We start from the raw sequence: 9263 nt of genomic DNA, 5'->3' as shown, positions 1-9263 counted from the left end.
GGTTGGCATAGAAAAGCAAACTCAGCAAGCTGAAAAACACAAAAAAGAAAAGCTGGAGAATAGAACCCAAGAGTCTTCATTTCCTTATGGAAAACACAGTCTGTTGCCTCAGAACACAAAGGCAGGTGCAAGATCTCTTCTCTCACGTTCCACGTCAAGTTCCAGTCCATTGTGTCTAGAGAACCTTCTGGAGCAACGGGTTCATAAAGAGAGAGGGTAAATTACACACTGGAGAGAGCATTGTTATCCCAGTTGTCTGGACCCCTGCTGCCTCTCTCTCTCAAAAGCCTTTTGGCAGAAAAGAGCCAATTTTGTTGCATTACTTGCTACAAAAATGACACATTCTCAACTGAATAGAAATTCTGAAATGGTGTCATGTCATTGTGAGAGGGAGGATACACAGTGTATTTGTGAGGTCTTGACTGATCATAAAAAAGGGAAGAGCATGATGTGAGTGATGGCAAAAAAGAAAATACAAGAAAATAGAAACAAGAAAGAGAAATCTTTTCCCTTTTGTACTAATTTATTTTTGATCAATGCACAAATAAGTCTCAAATGTTCCCTAATGAGTCCCACATTCCAGGTGTCAACGTTTCCCCCAAATGGAGCCGATCACATTTTCTGGCAAATCACTACAAAATTGGCCCATAAACCTACACTGTTCATTTTCATCACTTCAACCATGAAAATATGATTGATCACACTCATTCAACCACACACTCATTTAACCAATTCAAATCATTCACATCAAGTAACTTGCATGGAATTGTTTTGAAGTGTGTGTGTGTGTGTGTGTGTGTGTGTGTGTGTGTGTGTGTGTGTGTGTGTGTGTGTGTGTGTGTGTGTGTGTGTGTGTGTGTGCGTGCGTGCGTGCGTGCGTTAAAGGGTGTTTAATGAGCCTGGTGGATGTGTTTGTATTTAGGTAACACTCCATTACCTGAGCTTTTATTCTGCATGGCTGGCCTAAGCATTTTACCCACAACACAATGTACTAATTATTGCCGTTGAAACACACAGAAAAACAGGTAATCTCTCGCTCACAGACACACACGCTCACATCACGCCCCCAGGACTGGGGGCAATTTTTGGCCACATCTGGTACTGCATGTTTTGGCCGGTTTGGGCGAAAAGGACTCGAACCAATGGGCTCGACTCACAGGCTTGCACATGGAGGTAGTTCATGATGTAGACACATAAAGCATGCAAAGGGGCCCATGATGTCATCAAACCAGAGGGCCAAACCTGGATGTACAGTAGTAGGGTATCCCTAGCAACGTACTGTATGCGCTGAGCAATTTTCATTGAAATGAATGGGCAGGGATGTTTTCCTGTCCGTCCTCAGATGTTATATAGCTCTATGGCGCGCGCGCGCATGCACACACACACACACACACACACACACACACACACACACACACACACACACACACACACACACACACACACACACACACACACACACACACACACACACACACACACACACACACACACAAAACCCCTATCATTGCATACTGTAGCTCTGAACTGATCGCTCTCTCTGAGCATGTTTGTTTCCACAACATCAAAGAATGTCTGATCATTATGGAGCTGCAGGCTGGAACCTGGGGCCACGTGGCGGCGTGTGTGTGTGTGTGTGTGTGTGTGGGGGGGGGGGGGGGAGGGGGAACATTTAACGACACATTGGGCGAAAATAGCAGATCTACAAGCTCACAATGCATCGCAGCATGACCCCTGGAGGTCTCCGGTCGGTCAATGAAGTATAGGGTTTAAGTGATTAAGCATTAGGCTACCCGCTGTCCAGAGTGCTGGATTGCTCGTACGTAGTACGTGATTTAGTACAAATGCCGTAAAAAAAACAGCTTTGAAAAACTGCGGTGGAAATGTGGTTTCTGGGACCGAGACGTGGATGGAGAACTGAAAGAGCGCTGATAAAATGGAAATAATGGATGAGAGAATGAATGGAGAAAACAGATGATAAAAAGAACAGCCATACAGAGGAACACACCTATACCTCTCCAGAGAGAAAGTATATAAAACGTTTGCACAGACTTCTTCCATTACACTGAATTAAATTCAGATCTGTCACGGTAATAACTCTCATTTCCACTTCTTCCTCTTTGTTTTTTCATCTCTCTCTACCAGGCTCAGGGACATGCAAGGCTTTTTGGAAGAGCCTTGAGAAATCAATATGCCATCAATAACCCACTCACATGCAGACTCACGTGCACTTACTGTACACAAAAGAAACCCAGCAACCCATTTGTTCTACTCTAGAAAACTGTAGGGTCACGGTAAGTCAGAAACAACAGAGATACACACAAAAGTATTTAACTATGAATGTAACTGTGCAGGCCTCAGCACAGATTACAAAGCAGCTGTACGGACTCTGTACATACAGAAGAGATTAAATCAAACCAAAAACAATAACAGTGAACGTTCCATACAAACTTCTGTTCCCACTATAATATTAGGATGTCAGTCATTCAGCACTGTACTGGGTGTTCCAAACCTCAATCCCAAAATGTATTCTGTATATACACCACTAAATTACACAGAATGCACATCAAAATGCAGGAACAAAATGCTCGATTAAGGTATTTATTTGAAGGAGGGAAAAAGAAAAGAGGCACAACAAACAAGCATGACAGCAGTGAGGGAGATGTTAATTCTGAACAATAGGCTCTATGCACAGCAGCCATATTATCACTTCCTTCACAGGTGTTACCAATGATACTAATGAAGGCTCTGTTCCATTTAGTGTAGCACAGTGGTTTCCACGACCCCCATAACTCTGAGAGTGTACAAATGGAACCAAATGGACCCTTACGGGTCCATTTCGTTCCATTTGTACACTCTCAGAGTTACACACCCGTAAGGGGCCATTTGGAAGCCCATGAGGGTCCCTGGACCCCAACTTTAGACCCACTGGTGTAACAGAGTGTTTCCAGTGAGCCAACATGCACAACATCAGCACCCTGACTCTGTTTGACCATGAATGGAACAGAGCCTTCATTAGTATCATTGGTAACACCTGTGAATTTCTTCATAATATGGCTGCTGTGAATAGAGCCTATTTGGGAAATATCCAATGTGAAAGCGATTCATAATGACTTTAGTCAACCGTCAAGTCATTTTACTCTTGACTGTATAACTACAGTACCAAAACATTAGATATTTATAGTTAACCCATTGAATACAAGTCATTAATACTTTATATTACTATCCATAATTTTCCAAAGCGTATGAAATAAACATCAAAGGTGCTTTGCTACAAACAGAATCTGCAAGAACTACTTGATGTTGCAAGTTCCTCCTCTTGATGGTATTCCTTGGTGGCATGATGGACAGGACCAGTGGTGTAAAGTAACTAAGTACATTTACTCAAATACTGTACTTAAGTAATATTTGGATGTATTTTTACTTTACTGGAGTATTTCCAATTTTCAATACTTTTACTTCTACTCCACTACATGCAGAGGCAAATATTGCACTTTTACCCCACTACAATTATTTGAAAATGTTAATTTCTAGTTGCTTTGTAGATTTAGATTATTATTACAAAACATACACTAACCCCTTCAGCCCTATGCATAGACTTTGGCTATTTGAAAAGAGTCGCTCTACAAGCTCACAACGCATCGCAAAAGCTTGTAGATCTGCTGTTTTCAAAGGATTTTAAACACTTGGAAACTTGTGAAATTTGACATTCTGCATGAGTGCTTTTACTTTTAGTACTTGTAGTATATGTAATACTTTTTGCACATTTACTCAAGTAGGCCTACATTTTGAATACCAGACTCTTTACAACAGAGTATTTACCCCATTACTGAGCAGGGCAGTAAAGACTAAGATTAACGTTCGGTTTGACTCTGAGGAAGACGCAACTCGTTGAAACTCCAGACACCGTTGCAAAACAATAAATGCCTGCAGACCAGTCGAATGCTCCAGTATTTTATTTGGGTAGTCTCTTCTGAAGTGCCCGGGTATTATTCTCTCTGATTCAAGTTGTCCCTGTTGAGCAGCGACGAGCCCTTCTACCTTCAACTGGCTGAAGCGCGCTGGACTTCTCTTTGTACCTAAGACGAACCTTCATCTGCTGAAGGGTTCCAACTGTGGGCTCTCATTAACCATAGCAACCAGCTTGAGGTGGTGACGGCTGCCATGGCTAATTGTTCTGTAATCTGTTCTATTATTTGCCTTTACTCACTTGGTTATTATATAGGCATTACTGATTTTTTTATATTTTTTTATCTCATTGTGTAAATACTTTGTGAAAGCACCAATTGCCTAGCCTGGGACCAGAGGAATCTGCGAATGCCAAAAAAATTGCACTCTGCGATTTGGGTCTGGCACCGCTCCATAGAGAATCCATTTCCTGCGCCAGAAGACGTGGGTGACCAATCAGGGCCCAGGATTCAAATATGGGAGACTGTAATTGGTTGTAGGTCTAACCAATTGCGTCAAGGGCCATTGTTTTGATCCCGCCCCTTGGGGAAAAAAACGTCCTCATGGAAGCACCAGACTCATATCCACGCAGTGATATAGTCTGGATACGCGAGGCTACCAATTGCCATCCCCATATCATTACAATATCAATATGGAGTAATTTGGTAGAAATATTGGGATATGTTATTGCGTCTACATAGCCCAGTCCTGACTCATTGTCTACATAGTGAATGACATAGATTTGGCTATGCAGTGACTTATGAAGGGCATAATTAGAGTGTTGAGATGAAACAATCTATAGCCTATTACTGGTCTTCCTGTTCCATTCCCACTGTGCATTGCACAAACAGCGCTGGTTTTCCTCTTTTACCAGCACTCTGTCTCATGTTGTTGACAGTTGCACAGTGTGACAGCAGAGGGAAATGATGAGATCAAACCTGTGGGCACTCATCTTCATGCACCCGCTCTGCTCTGCTCTGCTCCGACTGAACGGGATATCTCATATCATAGATGAAACAGAATGGAGAATGAAGGACGGCAAGGCTCCTGTGGTGATGCCAACATGTTCAGTCATATACTGTATATTCAGCACCACAATGATGAAAATGCAACATGGTGGACAGACTGGACACACAGGCGGCTTTCCACTGGCATGGCACCACACCGCCTACATGTGCCGCCGTTTCCATTACAAGGACCTGGGCTTAGTGGTGTCAAAGGGGTCTGAAATAGGTGCCTATTTTGGCACCACTCCAGAGTAGGTCTGAGCCAAACGGGGCCAAACACTTCATAATGACTGATCACTCACTGACTTTTTATTTAGACCAGGATATAGTTGTAATACATGATAATAGATTATATTGTATCAACTTATAAGGGTCCATTTGGTTCTTACCGATAGCTGGTGTACACCCACACGCGCACAGTTGATTTGCATTTGTATACAACAAGCAGTTGGCCACTCATCTACATTGTTAGGCAAGAAGCAATGACCTCCACCTATGTTTGCATTACAAAAGGAGTGTCAATGACCGGAGTCCGCTACTCATACCTGTGGAATTAAGAGGGGGCACTTTTGTGCAATGGAAACGGTAGATATTTTTTTTTTTTTGTAATGATTTGTTTATTGACAATACACAGTGTATACATATCAATATCATATTTCTTTTTTTTTTTTTTTTTTGTAAACAAGACAGAAATAAAAAGACAAAGAATAAAGGAAAAGACATGATACACAAAAACACAAAGAAAAAAGACAAAAAAATACAGAAACAGTCCCCCCAGACCCTCCCCCCACCCCATTCCCAGAATGGTACACTACTCAACCCTCAACAGTCTCTTATTTTCCTCTTTTCACAACACCTTTCAGACAATTTCAAATACAATAAGACAAAAAACAAAAAGCCAGAAGAGAAAGAAAAATCAAGAATTAGGAGACAATGATGGAAGAACATCAAGGAAATTACCCCAGATTTTCTGATATATTGCAGGATTTCTTCTTACATTATATAATATCTTTTCTGGTGTGCAATAAGATGAAAGTTCATTTAGCCAATGTCTCTGTGAAGGCGAATTTTCAGATTTCCAATTAACTAGAATAACTTTCTTCGCGGCTGTACTGGCGAGTGATACAAAATATTTTTTATTAAAGTTTATATTAATCAGACTGACGTCCCCCAGTAACCATATTCTTGGGTCATGTGGAACGTCAAATTCTACGACCTCCGAGACACTGGACAAGATGAACTTCCAATAATCATCTAAGCATGGGCAGCTCCATAACATATGAACCAGGTTACCTTCTGATATTTTACATCTTTGGCACATAGCAGAAATATTCCCATCAATCTTGTGCAATCTGAGTGGGGTAAAGTAAGTTCTATGAAAAATGTTAAATTGCATCTGTCTATGTTTCGTAGAAATCAACACTCTCTGGGATCTTTCTAAGATGTTTTGCCAGTCCGCGTCATCATAAGTGCATCCCAAGTCTGTCTCCCATTTATGTTTAAAAGTCATCGCATTATAGATCGGTAAATTTTTGTTTAGAATATTATAGATGGAGGATGTTAGACCTTTGGTAGAGGTAACAAGTGTACTGGTCATGTGATCTTCCAAAGGGGATCTATTTGGGATATTTGGAAAGTCTGTAGATTTTTCTTGAATCCAATGTCTAATTTGGAGATATTTAAAAAGGTCATGTCTAGGAAGGTTAAATTTGGACGATAATTGTTGAAAGTTTGACAATATGCCTTTATTATATAGATCCCCCACAGTTCTGATTCCATTATTGACCCATCTCTTCAGTATACCATCAGCTATGGGGTATGGAATATTAGGGTTTCCCCATAGAGGTGTCAGTCTCATCAGAGAAGTATCTTTTCCTAATAATTTATGGGACTCCTGCCATGCTTCAAAAGCGCTCAATATTATAGGATTTTTTGTGATTTTGGAGAGGGTTTTCTTAGAGCCCAAAAAAGGGGCGACCTTCAAGGGAGTTTGACCAAGCTCTAACTGTTCTATGTGCAGCCACCTGACCTCACCAACCTCAGGATGCAACCATGTCCATAAAGGGCGGAACTGCGAAGCCAAATAATAATATCTAAAATTAGGGAGACTTAAGCCTCCCTTATTATAGGGAGCTTGGAGTGAGCTTAATTTAACACGTGGAACTTTGTTCTGCCACAAAAATGTGGAAATGGGTTTATTAAGATCCCTAAAAAACCCTTTAGAAACAGACAATGGGATGCACTGAAACAGATAAATAAATTTAGGTAACACATTCATCTTAATCGTATTCACTCTACCAATTAGGGACAGTGGCAAGTCAGTCCATCTTTGAACATCGATTTTAACTCTCTCCAATAGACTTAAATAATTGTCTTTAAAAACCTTATCATGCTCTTTTCTAATTTTTATACCCAGATATTTGAAACCACCAGGACAAGTTTTCAGTGGATCGATAAGTTCTCTGACATTTGTATCATGTGTATTTAAAGGAAGAACCTCACTCTTAGTTAGATTTATTTTATAACCTGAAGCTGCGCTGTACTCCTGTAAACACTGGAACAGTGGAGGGACTGAATCGGCTAAATCAGTCAAGTAAATCAATACGTCATCAGCATATAAGGACAGCTTGTGTTCAATTTGACCAAATTTAACTCCAGAAATGGCTTCATTGGCTCTAATTGCAAGGGCAAATGGCTCGATGGCGATCGTAAACAACATGGGAGAGACGCAGCAACCCTGTCTAACTCCTCTAGAACGTAAGAAGGGGTCCGACATGTGCCCGTTAGTAAGAATTTGTGCCTTTGGCGCATTAAAAAAAGTCTTAATGTATTTTATCATTTTTTCTCCAAAGTTCATTCCCTCAAGAGTCTGAAATAGGAAGCTAGGTTCAATTCTATCAAAACATTTTTCCGCATCCATTGATATTATTAATGTGGGCTCCTTTGTCCTTTGGGCAGCATCTACTATATGGAACAAGCGGCGAACATTATCTGACCCTTGCCTCTTCTTGACAAATCCTGTTTGGTCAGGATGGATTATTTTTGGCAAGACCAGCTCCAATCTGGTTGCGATCATTTTAGAGATTATCTTATAGTCTGCATTTAAAAGACTTAGGGGTCTATAAGAGCCACATTTTTGCCTATCTTTGTCAGGTTTAGGTAATAATGTTATAGTTGCCAGTTCCAGAGTCGGTGGGAGGGCTTGTCTGTCCAATGCATCCTTAATCATATTTGTCAAAGGGGGTAGTAATTTATCTGAAAATGCTTTAAAATATTCAATTGGAAAGCCGTCTGGTCCAGGGGCTTTATTATTTTGTAGAGAGTTAATGGCCAGGAGAACCTCCTCCTCAGTTACATCAGCATCTAGCCTTTCTTTATCCTCTGGAATGATCTGAGGAAGAGGTACGCCCTCCAGAAAGCGCTCTGCAGCAGCATTAATGGTGCCATGATCAGATTTATATAACGTTTCGTAAAAGAGTTTAAATTCAGCATTAATCTCTTTTGAGCCAGTCAGAACACTGCCCTCTTCGGTAACAATGGAGTGAATAATCCTGTCTGCATCCTCCTTTTTAATCTGCCATGCTAGAAGTTTACTTGTTTTATTTCCATATTCATAATAGTGATAGTTGGTCCTAGCCAAAGCAGCCTCCGCCTTATTAGTGCACAAATTATTGTATTGAATCCGTTTTGAAGTCAAAGTATTAAAAATGTCCACTCTATTAGTCTGAGAGTGTTGCTGTTCCAGCATTTTAATTTCTTCGTCCAATTGCAATAGGGTTTCTCTCTTTTCCCTTGATTTATGAGCACTGTATGATAGAATACAGCCTCTCATATAAGCCTTAAGACTTTCCCAAATATTGGCATGAGAAGCCGAGTTCAAATTAGCCTCAAGAAAGTGATCAATTTGGGTGTTCATAGATGAGATAAATTCCGGATCTTTTAACATGAATGATTTAAATCTCCATCGAAATGTGGAAGGCCGTGTAGTCTCCATTTTCCAAATCAACTTTATTGGGTTATGATCAGATAGTGCAGCTGGTAAATAAGCACAGCTCGTAACCCTTGTAAGTATATTTTGTGGAGCTAGAAACATGTCGATCCTACTGTAACTTTTTTGTGAATTACTGTAAAATGAGTAGTCCTTACCATTGGGGTTAAGTGTACGCCAAATGTCACACAGTCCTAAGTCCTTCATACCATGATTCAACACCAAGGCTGCCCTGGATGGTGTGAGTGTCTTTGGCTGCGAACGGTCGGCTGCCGGCGATAAAACCAGGTTGAAGTCCCCTCCGACAAGGCACTGGCCCT

Source organism: Gymnoscopelus microlampas, assembly GCF_963454915.1.
Source record: "Gymnoscopelus microlampas genome assembly, chromosome: 8".
Lineage (NCBI taxonomy): Eukaryota > Metazoa > Chordata > Actinopteri > Myctophiformes > Myctophidae > Gymnoscopelus > Gymnoscopelus microlampas.
This window is presented reverse-complemented; position numbering follows the sequence as displayed.